This window comes from Corapipo altera, unplaced genomic scaffold (assembly GCF_003945725.1).
Source record: "Corapipo altera isolate COAL_440 unplaced genomic scaffold, ASM394572v1 45, whole genome shotgun sequence".
NCBI classification, from domain to species: domain Eukaryota; kingdom Metazoa; phylum Chordata; class Aves; order Passeriformes; family Pipridae; genus Corapipo; species Corapipo altera.
This window is the reverse complement of record NW_020884877.1, coordinates 12,881,234-12,897,348: the sequence shown is the minus strand read 5'-3', so window position 1 is coordinate 12,897,348 and position 16,115 is coordinate 12,881,234. Positions and strand designations below refer to the sequence as shown.

Sequence of the window (16,115 nt, the reverse complement as noted above, 5' to 3'; positions counted from 1 at the left end):
CATGTTTGCTCTCAGTACACTGCTTCTTTGTCCTCCCCCAGCTGCTCCCACAGGGGCTTTCAGACAGCCAGGATCCCTCACAAGAGAAGGGTTATTTATCTCTGTTTTAAGAGGGGGCTGCGTTTACAAAGTCACTTTTAATGTGTCAACCTCTGCGTGAGGATCTACTCACATACATTGGGCTGTGCCAAAGCTCTGCTTGGAGCTGCTGGTGGGGCAAATCTACTTTTATATCCCCCCCAGACACTGGGGGTTGTTCAAGATGGAAGGAATTAATTTGCCCAGTAGGTAGCTAGCAGCAGTCTCCCAATCACTTTTAATCTGTGCCCAAGCAAAACAGCCTCCCAGGATGTTGCTTCAGCCAAGTTCAGAGTGCAGCAGCACCTCACCACGCCTTGCAGTGGGGCCATGGAGAGGGCACTGCAGGGACAGCAGATGCAGCTGTGTGACACTGGGGGGACCCACCGTGTCCACAGAGGTCTCACACAGCAGGGTTTGCTGAGTCACCACAGACACCAGAGCATCTGCCAGCTCTGACTATGGACCATTAAGACATGAAGAGAAACATATGAAGCCTGATAAATTCTATAATCTGTGAACAAACCACTTATTTCTCCATCCTTGTCACAGATGAAGAATCTGTTGGCTAGCACCTTCCAGAGGAGCAAAGTTTTGACAGGGATTTTTGGCAGTAATCTTGTGTAAACCAATGACTTGCAACTAATGCTATGTCTCACCTTATATATACGCTAGACAAAACCCTCTCTATGGCTTCTGACTAGAAAGCATACCTGAAGCTCTTCTTTATGTACACCTGGGTACTTCATGGAGGCATGTGCTACTAACCCTGCAGATGGCACAAATTATTTTTAAAACCATAAACTGACTTCCCCTCACTTGCCGTGAGATCAAATACTGTTTGATTTATGAATAAAGGATCACCCTAGCAGCAATAACAACTTGCACAGTGGCCTAACAGATAAGCTACACAGGGATGTTAATAGACACTGCTGTAAAGCTATTTGCACAAATGATAAGCTTGTCCTGTGCTATCAGGATAAAAAGGCAATCACAGGCTCTGAGGTTTTTGGTTTAGATTAGAAATTTGCACTACCCTACATCCATACATCTGAGTATACTGGACATGGTGACCCAGGCTAACAGAGCATGCTGAAACCCAGCATTCAATATACCTCTTGCCTTATAAAAATGGTCCACATTTATCCATTATATGGAAATCCCCCCCTTCACTAATATGGCTAACACACACACACACACACACACACACACACACACAACACCCTCCCCCTGCACAGAATAGTGGAAATGGGGCTGTTTTCTCTCTGGTACCCATCACCAGCAAATATGAAAAATTAACATGTCACTTCTCAGGCAAAACAGTCTGTACTGCTCCTGACTTTGAGCAGGCAAGGTGAGTGCAGGAGTAAGCCATAGTGTGGAACTGCTAATGTGCAGCTACAAATAAACCAACCAACCAACCCCAAATCTGTTAGCCAAATCACCAGAGCCAATCACTGATACAGAGGTGTCCAAACTTCAAAGCAGGAGCACAGTCGGCAAGTTTGTTGAAAGAATTACAACCAGGCATGGAAACTGGGACTTCTCAGTAGCATATAAACCCTGCTGTTTCCATTTCCTCTTTCTCATTATCGGCACAGACGGGGGCTGAAGATTAGTAAACAGTGGGTGTTTGAGGTGAATTAGAGCATGTGTGATGTAGAGCTAGGTATCCTGGTGGCATCTGTGTGACTTCGGAGTGATGTAAATATTTAATGTTGCCCACTATATTTCTTCAAAATGATGAAATATTAACACGTTCCTTGGGGATGGGAGAATCATACCAGGTAAAACAATCTATTTTGTCCTTCATCTAGGATGTGAACAAAATCTGATGGACAAAAATTTTCTGGCAGATTCCCCTGCTGTAGCCATGTATATGTGAAAATGAAGAGTTTTAACACCGTTCATGTCCTGTCTGAAACCAGGGAAAAAAACCCAAAACTCAAGAAATTCTGGGACAAAACTCTTTACACAGCTACAGGCGTATGAGACATTACATTTTCAGCTACCACTCTTGGTTTTAGCCACAAATTCTCCTTTAAGAGGACAGTCATGTAAATAAAAGCCATTCCCAAGAAAATGTACTATGCCTAGAAATGCCTATGTATTTCTTGACTTGAGTGAAAACCACTGAATGGACAAACCTTGCTCTCAAAGTTACTTGCCCTCCTTTCTCCTATAGTATAGACAATAACAGACTCCTGAAGAAGAGTTCTGCACTGCATAGATATTTTATATATCTATATATAACTCATAAGACATATTTCTAAAAGGAGAACTCTGTCTTTTAGAAGTCCCTTCATATCATCATAGATATTTCTAATAACCTTAATGTATTCTCAGAAACCAAAAAGGAAGTTTTAATAAAAGGAACAGCACTAGCTGTAGTTTCCAATGGTTATTTTCACAAAGAACCTAATTTCTTAGTTTGTCACTTTTTTATAGAATAAGCTTGAGACACAGTATCTCTTTGACTCTATCAAAGAATATGGGATTACTCAGCAGGTCCATTAACATAAGAATCAATGTGTGCTATCTTTCCAAAGGGTATTTTTAATACTCTTTGCCCAGTAAAATCTGCTGTTTTTCTAGAGCAGCTGTTTTTCTCTTATACTTTCCTAATGGCATGCCCAGGTTTCAAGTACCTTTTTTCAATATGACAGCAAAATTAAAAGATATTTATTATTGAACAACTTGTCTTCACCAAATATTCATATCTGCAATTTGAAAATTTTCAGACTCATGCAAATAGCTGAAGAATTTTTATATACTTGGTTATTTTAGTAGAAAACAACTGTTTTTAAAAGATCACACTTGAATCTGAGTAATATTTTATATTCCAATCTCCCATCAGCATTTGGGTACATATGTATACACAGACACATATTTGTATATGCAAATAAAGTTAAACAAATCTACACTTTAGAAATTGTGACCTACCACAACATGTTAAAGCTACACAAACATTGTGTATGTGTATATATTAAAGCCACACAAACAATATTCACTGGCAAGAGCTATTACTGCTGCTTAGTTTATTTCCCCTTTACATTCTCAATTTCCTATCCAAAGCTCATGCCCTAGTAATTTTTTTTCAAAGGTAAAGTAAGTCCCAATCTTTGGGAACTTTAGTCCACTTCTTGCATTCTTCCCATGGGTGGTATAGTCCACATCAGGAATAACTGGATGCCAAATATAGCCACAGATGTGTGTCTCTGCATACTTGTTGAGTGATTATAAAATAGAATCAACTTCTGTGTTGTATAATGGATGAAATCTTTTATCCTTTGCTTAGGTACCAGTGCCAGCAATCCCATACTGATTTAAACTATGCCCAAGTAAGGTGAGCAAGATCAGGTCATGTGCAAGATCATATGTTTTTGTCTCATTAATATTTATTGACAACTATATTCTCCCAAGAATATACAGGAAAAAGGGAGGCTCAGTATATGAATATGTATATACACTATATACCACATTATAATTTAATTATCTATGCAATTACTATTAATTAGGAGAGCAGTAGTTAAAAAAGTGACAGAGAATTTGCAGAGTCCATGAAAAGCATCCGGATCAGCCTTGGAGACTAACATTCTCTGTTTCCTTAGACGGCGAAAAAAAATTCATCCCTGTTGTGAAATCCTACATCTCACTTGCACATAAGGGGTAGCTACATGGGACACATCTAAGCAAGACTGATTGCACAACTATGTCAAGTGTTGGCCCTGGTCCAAAAGGATTACTCAGTTAGCCATCAGGGAACAGTTTCCAACCTTATGGACAATCATGATGGCTTTCAGCATGGAAGTCATTCAATGCAATCTTGAGCAGGAAATTCTGTCTTGCACCTGGCATTACCAGCTCATTGACTCCTTACCAACTCATTAGACTATGCTAAACCTGACAGAAAGCAATGTTTAGTAACAGCTCACCCAGCTTCGAGACAAACTGCTGATTTAGAAATAAAATGCCCTATATTGCCATTCATCAAAATCTGGTTTTATCAACTGCTGAAACTGAGTCAGTAACCAGAAGACTGCATTCACAAGTAATAAAGCAACACCTCTACCTCAAAAGGGTATGAGACTATCCTGCTGTTCCCACAGTTAGACAAATAAAAGGAGCTGGGCTTCTCATGCCTTGGATATGCAAGTTCCCATAACATGTTTGAGAACTGACAATCAGGACAACACAAATGTGCAGGTTGAGTTTGAAAGTGGAGGCAGTGGTATGATATTCAGGCTCAAAACAGCTTCGCAACAGGTCTCTCTCATTAGCAGAAGTCTGACACAACTATAACTGACCTTGAAATTAACTGTCGGCATCCCACTCTACATGTGTTTTGTTTCTTTCTTCTCCCACTAGCAAAAGGCCAAGTACCCAGTAGAGAACAGAAAAATTAAAGTATATGGCTTATGGCTTCAAGGGTGTTACCTATGCACAACAGAAACCCCCAACTGTGTAGTTTGAAGCAAGTGCTGCTAACAGAGCAGAAATGCCTTGCAGTTCAATTTCTAGACTATTCAGCAAAGCTGGCTGGCTCTCCTGAGAGGCTGCACCACAGCAGTGACCTAAGAGAACAGTGAGGAAAACAGCAAGGACCTCCAAAAACCCTCCTACTCAGCCTGAAAAATCACAGCTGCCCCAGAGTAAGGGCGATCCTATAAGCATGGGCCCCTTGGGGTAGGAGAAAAGATTAGTCACGGGTATTTTGGTAGAGCCCAACAGTTCCAGTTGGTCTGTGGGCCAAGTCCCAGCAGACCCAGCACAGTTCCTTACAGAGGATGAATTGAGAGTTGATACTCTCCGGCTCTCATCAACAATGCCTCAAAGCATCCCCACACGCTGCAGGAGCCTAAAGGTGTTTTTTTCACCTGCTTCCCTGATGCTACATGGTGCCAGCAGGGGCTCGGCTGCACCAGCTGTGAGACAGGCTGTATATACCTACTTGAGGTTTCATGATGTTACTAGTTTGGATTTAAGTAAACTTCGTGACACTTTGGGGGATTTGCTACTAAATGGGACAAGGACTGTTCTCTCAACTTCTAATGCCTAAGCCAGCACCTCACTTCACTTTGGGAAATTCTAGTTTTGAAGACCCTTGATTGTCCATGAGGCTATTTCCATAATTATACTCTTAAGAACTATTTAAAAATTCCCTCATTTTATGCTTGTCCTATACCAGACAGTATTCCTTTGTGACAGGGTCTGAGATCCAGAACTGATGCACATTACAGAAAATGACAGTGATACCAGGGGTCATATGCTCCACTGAGAAATGAAGAAACCAGGACCTGGATGCATCAGAGTTAAATACAGAAACTGAGACTGCAATTTGTGACAATGTCACCAGACAGAACCAAGAGTTTCTACAACCAACATGCCTGCAAATAATCTGGTTTTTTCCCTCCCCACTACAATCACATCACAGTGATCCTGCAAATCTTTTTTAAAAAAAAAAAAAAAAGTCAGCATTGGAGCTTTAGAGCAGAAGGGTGATCCTACCTTTAGGATGCTCATTTCCAAAAATAACCACCAGTACCTACCTGAGAACAGAGGGAGGATTTCCAGAATCCTAAAAAAAAAAAAATAGCCCAGAGAAAAGCCCTAGGAAATACTGTCCTGACCTTATCTGGAGCAATCCTGCTCCACTGGTCTCATCTCAGCACAGATCCCTCACAGTAACCTTACATCAAGGCCAGGGTTGCACCTACCAGACTTTTGCTAGTCCAGAGTGATTTTTTAGTGTATCTCTGTTCTCACTTCCTAGGGCATAAAACCTCAATAAGAAATAGCAGTGGGACATTTCTTTATCTCTATATAAGTGGAATAAAATGAAAATACACTATATTTTTTTTAATTTTCCCTTCTTGCAGGTTTTTCGATTCTACATGCACTTGCTTTTATCTGTATCTCACAGTGGATGGCCTGGAGCAAAGGCCTTGGAATCTGTAAATGCTGTGGTATTATACATCATGTGATATAATTACCACAGTTTCTTTAAGGCCTCCTCAGTCTTGCTGATTAGTGAGCGGACAGTGAACAAACATTTTTGAGAAGAACAAAAGCTTTTAGTCTAAACAAAAAATAGCTGTCATATACCACTCTTACTATGAACTCCATTATTTCTCCTAAGAGGAAACTTTCTTGGGGAACTTCTAAAGTAACACAAACCAGGAGAAAACAATGACAATTCTTTCCCTTGGCAGCACAAAATCCCTCAGTGTTCTCATTTAAGTACTGCACATGATGACATCCAACTGGGTTTTACCCTGCAATTCACTCGCATTATCAGGGATGTTCTGCTAAACAACTGGCACATTTTAGATGAATAAAGAGGGAACTTGTCCAGTCATCTCAAGCTGTTTGTCAGTTATGGAACACTTAATTTTCTAGTTCCCTATAGCAGCTTAAGTTAATTTGTCTTCCTCTTGACACCAGTCAGCATGCACACTTTTTTAAGGATGCACATATGAAAAAAAAGAAAATGCTATAATAAAACTTGGAGACACTGATCCTGCAGAGAGCTGCTAGGAAAAGGATAACCAATAAATGAGGAAATAAATATTGCTGTAGTTCCACATAAGGATACAAGTAAGTATAAGTAAGCAGCAACTCCTCAGAGTAAGATGCTTCACTCTGAAAAGCATCATCATCTTTAGTTTTAACTTCAAATGAGATAAGAACATGAGCTGTTCATTTACACCCAAGGGACATTAATCAATTCAATTAAGAATAATCTATTTAAAGTAAATTGTGCATGAAATAATTTTTCTGTCCCTCCCTAAGCCACATATTAAGATCAAATGCAGAACTTTTATTTGAAAATACAGGAGGAAGTTCCAAGGGAAATTTAGTTCTTTATGATTTGCTTCTGCCTACTATTAAAACAAAGTTTTGGGCTGTCTGCTGCCATTTGAGAGTTTCAGGTTCCAAGATGCCATCAGAACTATTGATAGGAAAAACTGTACTTTTAAAGAATCTCTTTCTCTCTGTTTCAAAGCAGTATTAGTCCGGAGTGGTTTAAAAACACAACCTGCAGACAGAAATTATGATATACTGGTAGGTGTTGCCTTTGTGGCCTCAGCTGAACAGCATTCTCCCTAAAACTGAAATGATCATACTTGCATACCTTCCTTACCACCTCATTGCTATCATCTGATTTTTCATTTCATCCCACTGGAACAGAAAACGTATTTCTACTGGGCATTGCTCCCTATCTCAGTGGTCTTAAAATCAAAGATAAGACATATGACCATACAAAAACACAAAGGAGTATCTGACCAAAGAGAGATACATTTAAAGAGACCATTACGTTGAGTCATGCAAACTCACTTATGGTGAGCAAGTGGTTTCTTTACTTACAACATGCACAACACAGCACCTTTTATAGTTTACATTTAATATTTCCTTTAAAAAGTGTTTTCAGTAGCTTCAAATGTGAAAATTCTCTCTTTTGCATCTCCCTGCCAGAAAAACAGTTTTGGAAATATGTTAAGCAAAGTAGGCCAGGCAACATTAGGTAAAACGGAACATGAGCAGAGCAGTGAATGATGTGACAGTCACAGGAGGACTGATGAGTTGGAGCAAATTGAAGAGAGGATTGAAGAGCTCAGTACTGCCTGGCTGATGCTGTCCATGTTTGCCAAACTGCAAGTCAAATTGATCCAAAAGAGCATCAAAGTAAGTATCCTTGAATTACTAACTGAGGAACCTTTCCTCAGGTAGAAAGTGAGGTGGAGAAAAAGCAATCCTTCCCTTCTCCCCACCAAATACTTTCTGTCCTCCATGTCTTTCTGTTAAACAGCTATCGAGCTGATGCTAGTTACAAACACAGTTATCATCCTGTCTAGACTACTCATAAAAGGAAGGTTCCTGATTAATGCCACCCTTACACCTCTGGAATGCTACTTCAGCTGGAGCTGCAAGGTACCTCCAAGCACCCACAGCTTTTCTCAGGGACCAGGGTAATTTGAGGGTAGCTAAAGGTCCCACCATTTTCAGAGCCTGACAGCGAGGTGAGCCAATAAGGCACTGTCTGTTCCCAGCAGAAATAGCAGAGACACCACTAATCTAATTTAAGGCAGCAGTTCTCATTTAACTGTTCTAAAAAAAATAGGGGAGGGGAAAGGGGAAAATTAAAGAAAGGGAAAAAAAAAAGTTGGGAAAAAATGGAAGCTCAGGCAAACCCCTCTTTCAGTTTTTGAAAAAGGGGACAGAGCACAGCTCAGAGCCATGGGTGCAGGGACTGGTCTAGAGGGACACTATCTGCTGAAACTTTCTGAATTCCCAAGAACAAGTATTTTAAGGATTGTATTTTGCACACTACACTCACCCTTTCACAGTCTTTCTTGTCTAAGAAGATCCTTAAACAAGCAAAAGAGAAGACCATATGAAAAAAATAACCTTAAAACAAAACCAGAGAACCAGAGTCTGGATCAGAAAATTAATTACATATTCTGTAATTTAAAAGTCAGAACCACAGGAGATTAAGTTCTCTATAGCCTCAGGTTCAGCGTAAAGAAACTCACACTGCTAACCAAATGCTGCAGTGTGCTGAGCCAGTATCATAAACCTATGGGCAGAGGCTGGACCTGCCAGCCTTGGGCAGCCCCTATCAGCACACTCAGGTGTGCACTGTAGGTATTTCCCTTCCCAAAAAATTCCAAGTTCTCAGCTCTACACATGTTCCCATTGTAAAGAGGCCTTCTCTAATGCTTAAAAGAGACTGTTGTATTCAGCCATACCACTGAGCATGGCTAATTTGGGATCCATTTGTGAGCACTCACACATGCCTTGCTTCCACTGCAGCCAGGCATAACACCCATACCTATCTTCCACACAAATCTGCCCAGACAAATCAGCTTTATGTAGCTGGCAGGCTCAGCTGTTACAGGGCATTACTCTGACACACAGCCCTCTTCACAGAACATCAGTGCACGTGTATAACTGGACAACAGGTTGTGGCAACAATAAAATAACACATTATTCTATCTGATTTCTATGACTTAAAGGATTTCCCAAGTTGCCATGCCTGCTGATGCCCTCTTAACATTTAGAGACTTGTGTCAAGTGAGCTACAAAACTGATCTGTTATTGTGGAGAACAAGCAATGGATAGATTTGCTGAATGATGCAAGGCTCCACTGACTTTTAGTTATGCTTATGCAACTCCATAGTTCCACAGCTGCTAATAATTAGCAGATGATCTGCGTAAGTGCTAGACAAAAAAAAAAAAAAAAGGAGAATCCTAATTCATCACTTAAAAAACAAGCTACCAAAACAAGAGTAATGGTTTTTTTTCCATCTGACATGATTTTCTTTCTCTCCTCTCAACAGAATTCAAACAAACACAGCATAACGAATTCAGCATAACTTATAACTGAAGATCTGAATGGTGCCTTGTTCGTAGCATTTGGATTTGAAACACAGATGCAGTTAAATCACAGCTTAACTCCTTCCATGATACTCTTTAAAATGCTGATCTGTGTTCTTCTCAGCTTACAGATTTTTAAAAGTTTTCAAGTGAGAGTTTTCTTTTTTAAACAAAGAGAGATTCAAACTTGGATTCACTGTACAGCTTTCTCTGCTCTTTTCCTCTCTTAAAAAATAAGAGATTAATTGTTGTGCAACTAACTGGGAATAACATCACTTTCTAAAAATTTCCTTTGCAGCTCTTGTCTTTATTTCACCAAATTCTTTTCCAGACCTGATGTTCTAGGTTTCCTGAAAAAAAAAATAAATCAGTGCACTAAATTGTTCTTTAGTACTAAAACTGCCTATGAATATGACAGAAAAAGAACAGGAAAAAAAAGGAATAGGATCTGTCAGTGGGTAAGAGTAGACTCTGTTGCCAAGTGATCTGAAAATAGTTGAGTAGGGAAAGGAGCTAGTTTTATGTTTAAAGACAGTCTTTTAGCTACTAAGGCACTAGTCTGCCAGTCAGAAAATTTCTGATCCTCTTCCAGCACTATCACTGACCTGCTGCTATGAGACTTTGGGCAAAATTACTTCCTTACACTATGGTTCTCTATGTACTCCAATTTTTGAAGTCTTTATTCAGACTTCTCAAGGCCATTTTCAGATGTTTTGAGGCCACTTTTATTCCCACATGTTCTGGGGACAGATAAAAGCAGTCATGCTTTTCAAGTAATGCAAAAACATAGCCTACAGCCAGCTGGAAGGAACTGCTGGATCTCATCTAGTTCAGAGCAAGGCTAACCTGGCTTAGAGCAGATTGCTTGAGCCTTATCCAGACCAGTTTTCAGACCATTTCCAACAACAGAGACTCCACAATCTCTATGGTCAACCAGTTTCAGTGGTTAGCCACCCTCACTACCAAGGACCTTACTGGTAATTTTTGTAGGAAGCAGGACAACATGCTGAAGGATGCAGTTTCTTCTTAGGGCTCACTTCTGGTCTTGTTAAGTCAGGGTCCAGGAAAATACAGAGAAGCCTGCTCCACATTGCTTGCTCTTCATGGCAAGAGGATTTCAGCACTCAAGCATAGCATTCACCAAAAATATTAAAGAGAGGGAGGAAGAGGGAATCACCTCACTTCCTGAAGTTATCACAAGAGAAACATGCACAAGCTATTTCAGGCTCACTGACCTGCTAAGAGCATTTATTTTAACCTCTGTATTACTTCCCATTAAAGAATATCCTGTAGTTTCTTCAGCATGAGATACGTACTCAGGTTGAGCTCAAATGAGATAGAGAGCTCTCTCATGAAAGCATGCACTGGCAGACAGAAGGGCCCTTCTCATGGACTTTGTTGCAAGAAGGAAACGGCAGGAGCTACACACACACATACACCTAGGAGATTAAGGATGAGGGGTGCCACATAAACACATTAAATCTTAGAAACTTTTCTTCTTAGTAGTTTAAGGAGTTACAAAACTATACATTCTAACTCCAGAGCATACTTACGTGTAATTGGATCCAAATGAAGAACACTAATGTGGTTATGGCTGAGTTAAATGTTACAAAACAGATTCTCAAACTACTCCTTGTGCTTCCCGTTTATCTCCTTCCAGGAATTAGGAAAAACTTTCTATTCTGAATTCCTTTGATCTCTCAGATTTAGACAAAACTGCTCCCCCGCCACTTGCATCTCCAGCCTTAGAGACAGTCTTGACTGATCTTTGTCAACTGTCTTGGATGAGGCCCAAGGACAGCTGCTCTTGCAGACTTGTGTGCTTGCAAGACTGAAGAGTGATCCCAGTATCTTTCAGGGCCTTGATGTTCAGGGTTATTTCCACTGAAAATAATCTTTTCACTATTCAGATTTCACTCTCAGCTCAGCAGCAGTGACAGAGTCCTCAGAGAGAATCACAACAGAGTGCTAATATAGTAAACAGTTCATTATTTTCTTCTTCCTCCTGTTCAGATACCCAAACATACACACACACACACACACACACACACACACACACACACACACACACGTAGCTGCTGCTAAGTGACAGCACTACACTATCATACTGGTCACTACAAGCACACAAAATACTTTAAATGAAGCATTCTACTAAAGCATGATTATAGACATCTTTCTTAAATTTAGTTTTTAATGATGCCTTTTCTGGCCTATTTGCCAACTAACAGTTCAGCAGTTATCTTTCAATAATAGATTTTCACACCTATATTTGAAGTAAGGAGTTAAACAAGTAGGTGTTAACAGCACACAGGACTGCTACACAAGGTAGCTGCCTTGATGATTTGTGGCTACTTCCAGCACCCTCTTCTTTAATACCACCAAAATCTCTTCTACTATCCCAGAAATTAACTATCTCCCCATATAAAGACTGGTCTCCCCAGCCCTCAAATACAGCTAGCGCCAATGATTTTGAACCAAGACAGTCAAGTCTCTTTTTATAAGGGATCCCACAGACCAAGTGTTAGAGTGCACCACATGAAGAAAAGGAGAAAGTGTTCACATTGGAGCCAAGAATAAGAGAAATCAGTAGAAAGAACACAAAAACATTTAATGAGATTTGAATTTTGATAACACTTCATTGTTGTAAAGAAGTCACAATGCAGATATGTTTACCTTGGCAAAACCATAAACTTCAAAGAACTCCTCCCCTCTGTTGCATCACTATTTTTTATGGTTTCTATACATAACTCCATTAACCACATGGAGATTCAATGTAGTTAAAGGCACAGAACACTTCAAGGCTGTTGCATAAAGACATTTTACTAAATTGTACATGTACACCAAAAACAATATATGCACCTCCAAAGGAAGCCTCTATATTCCTGTCTTCATGTCACAATTGTCAGACAACACCAACATACACTTTTCTCCCTCCAAAGCAGCTTGGTGTTTATACAAGCAGGGCAGATTACATAGCTGGTAGAACTTTAAGCACTGTAGGTAATAGAGAACAGTACTGCAGCATGCTCCCTTCACAAAGGGATTAGCATTGCTCGTCCTCCTCAGTGGCCTTTTCAGGGTTTGGAGGTCATCAGATATAAAAATCATACCTGTTCTCACAGGTGGGAAATTGCTCTTTCTATAGCAAGTATCTTTTTCTAGATGCAAATTTTCAATTCTGACTGTGTTATATAGGTAAAAGCACTGAAGCCCTGCTTCAATTTTATGATAACTCAGTTTTTCTTAGGAAAACAAAAAAAGAAGATAATAAAAAAGAGAAAGGTTTAGTAGCAATGCAGTTGCCAAACACAGTACCTTGCTACCTGATGCCATTTAGAGAGCAAACTAATGATGGAGAAAGTTAAACATGTAATTTCAGTAGAAATAGCAAGGCAGCAGCACCAGTTTGGACTCAGCTAGAGAGCTTCAAGTGTTTTAATTCCCGGTAGTTGGGGGGAGGGATCTCAAAGCAGGAGGCAGGGGAGAGTCAGCACAGGGCTGAGAGAGGACTTCTATACAGACAGAGCAGTAGCTGCTCGCTCCTTTTCTCCTTACCCAGATTTCTTAACTTTTCAGCAATTCACTTTAGAGCACAACCCCACATATAACTGGTAGAGGCTGAAGCAGCTGCTGCACAGTTGGGAGGAACAGCTGAGCAGCCATAAGACATAAGAGAAGGGTGGGAGGGACAGGAGCAGAGGCAGGAACCCCTAAGCTGCCAAGGGTAACATGTAGAGTAACCACAGCCTCCAGGGCACAGTCCCCTGCCCCAAAAAACTTCACTCCAGTCAAGGCCAGCCAGAGGAACTGGCGTGCCTCTTGCTTCACATTCCTTGGAAACTTGCCTTAACCAACTATGGAAATAATCATTTCATGTACAACATGAAGAACTACACATTTGACAGGCAGATGCTAAGGGCAACGTCCTGCTCAGCTTGAGGTCAGAGGATGCTGAAGAGCCTAGAAGAGTGAGGCAGAAAGACACATAATACTTCAGGAATGAAAAGCGGTGCTTTCTGGAGGAACAATAACAGGGATTCAAGAGATACAATCTTAATTTTAGGATATTTGCTCTTGCCTAGCTAAACAGGTCTTTAAATAACATTTGTGCATATATAAAAAGCTTTTCCTCTCCATTTGTAGCTTTCCTCTACTCCCCACACCGATTCTCTCTCATATTCTCTTCCTGATTCTCCCTTTCTGCGTGTCCTCCTCTCACGTGCTCCTGCTGCACATGGGGCAGAAGTGCTCTGGAACAGCTGTATTTCCTCCTCATGTGTTCCTTCCCCTCACAGCAGAGGGGAAAGTACACGCCAGCTCAGCTTGCCTCGTGCTTCACAGCACTTGAAAAGGTACACTGCCAGAGCAGGTCCCTCCAGGGCAGCACTGCCATGCCTCTTGCCTTCACTGCAGGGCACACTGTGAGTAAAATACAGAGGCTAAACAGACTCTGAGAGGACCTCTTCTTTTTCAGATGGCCTCTTAGGTCTCTGCACTGTCCTCCCAAGCTGGGCTTGGAAAAGGTAATGGACAGAGGAAACAGAGGGGAAAGCAGCAAGAGTTAAAAAGGGTGTGAACAAGGAGCAAAACACACTGCCCACTCTCTGGAAGTCAAGACAACTGAGAACATCTGCTTATTACAGCTCTGCATTTGAGAAAGCACTTCAAGAGTAAAGGAGCAATTTAGAAGTACCTCACGGTGGGTTCCTGAACAAGCACACCTTATTGCCAGAGACAATTGCTCTATCACTTTTGTTTTATAGAGGAGGCTCAAATAGGATACATGGTAGCTGCTGAGGAACACCTACCTTCCGAGGAGGCATACAGTCCTGCTCTGGCAGGAGCTGTTAGTTAGAAATGGAAGCACAACTATTAGAGTAGCAGAAGCAAACAAAGGGGAAGACAAGGTAAAACTTGAAGACTATTTGCTGTTGCCAAAACTGATTCCTTTCACAAGCCCCCAAGAGCCAGCTCGGAGGGCAGAGACCTGCTTTGTTGACTCTACCAGAAAGCCAACCTACAAGGTCCACCCCATCATTCGCTGCAGACGAAAGCACTTGAGAGAGGAAGGCTGCCACACAAACACCTGCGTGAGTGTGTGACCAAAAAAAAATCATGCCCTGCGTGGATGCCACACGTGCGGGCAGCGGTGTATGCCAAGGTTCCAGCGTGTGCCACAGCCCCAGTGTGGCTCTTCCCACCCTGCCATGCCAGCCGGAATTCCACAGCCGTGGCTGTACCGCAGCAGGGATGGCCAAGGATGCCACGAGCCACCTCCTCTGCCCGGGCAGAGGCACAGTCCGAGCTGCCAGGAGGGGCCGGGGGCTGCGCCCGGAGGCCACCGCCGCCCGCACCGCGGGCACGCACCCAACCCCGGGGGAAGCGAGGGGAAGCAGGGAGGGATCCCAGCCTGCCAGCACGGCTTCGGGAGGTAGGAGGAAGGCGTCCAGCCCAAGACAGAGCAGTCTGGAAGAAAAGAGAGAAAGAGCAGACAGGCACGAAGCGAGACTCGGCTCCCGACCCTTGTACCCGGAGGGCGCTGGTCCCGCGGGGCCGGGGGAGCCGAGCCGCCCGAGCGCAGCGGCCGCCGGGGCCCCGCCCGCCCCAGAGACCCCCCCGCCCCGCCGGCTCTGGGCAGCAGAGCCCCGCCGGGCCCCCCAGCCCCGCGCCCCCTTACCGCGCTCCGTGCGGGCGAGGCGGCGGGAGGGGACGGCGGGTCCCGCCGGCGCTGCAGCCGCTGCGGCGGCCGGGACATGTTGGGCCGGGCGGCTATTTATAGCGGCAGGAAGCGGCGCCGCGGCTCTGGGGCGCCTCTCCCGCGCCGCCGCACATACCCCGGGCCGGGCCGGGCCGGGCCGCCGCGGGTGGGTGCCCGCCCCCCGTACCCCGCCCCTGGGGCTGTGCCCCTCGGCCTGGTGAGGCTCCCGCGGGGTGATCTTTCCCGGGCAGCGCGGGAATCTGGTGATGGCCGTGCCCCCGCTCGCACCCGCGGTCCTCCTGTGCCCGGGGGCAGATCACACCAGTCAGAGTTACAGAGTCCCTTACAGGGAGGTGGGTCCAGGTTCCCAAGTGCCAACGGCCTGAACCGTGACTTTGGGAGCTCTTCCAGGGACTCATCCCGTTCAGACCCTCACCGGTTCCCCGGTCATGGCCTCACCCGCAGGGCAGCTCTGCATTCCGTGCCCTCTTGGCCGCCGCTGCCCCCTTGTCCGGGAGCGCAGGAGGGCAGAGATGTGCTGGGTTCCTCTGCTCCGCAGGGACAGCCCCAGCCCCTGCCCTGCTATGGGGCAGCCGCCCGCCCGCCCGCAGGCTGGGCACAGGGCTCCTCTCACCCCGCTCACGCTGCTCCACTCGGCCACAGAGCTCTCCACACGACTCGTTCTCCCTACCTGCCTCCGATGGCCTTGATGGCAGCCAGCAGGGAAGGGGTAGTGGAGCCTGGGGAATGGAAAGGCAGCAGGCAGACACACAGAGTGGAGTAGAAACGTAATAAAACAGTGGGAAAGAGGTACTTGCTTTTTCCCTGCTAAGGTTTGCAGTATACCGAGATGTGGGAAGGTCAATTACCCCTCTCTACATGATGGCCCAGAAGGTATTTGTGCTTCATTCCTCAATTAACTCACACAGAGATTGCTTTACCAGACAACCAATAGAATCTG

At 43.6% G+C, this 16,115-nt stretch overlaps 1 protein-coding gene across 1 annotated transcript in view; it reads right to left on the bottom strand.

Moving 5' to 3' along the window:
- WIPF1 (WAS/WASL interacting protein family member 1) overlaps positions 1–15,201 on the bottom strand; it is a 56,378-nt gene extending 41,177 nt beyond the window's left edge. The window contains exon 1 of the mRNA XM_027636525.1: positions 15,134–15,201. The gene's annotated coding sequence lies outside the window, so the exon portion shown is untranslated. The remainder of the gene's footprint in view (positions 1–15,133) is intronic.
- Between the last annotated feature and the right edge of the window lie 914 nt (positions 15,202–16,115).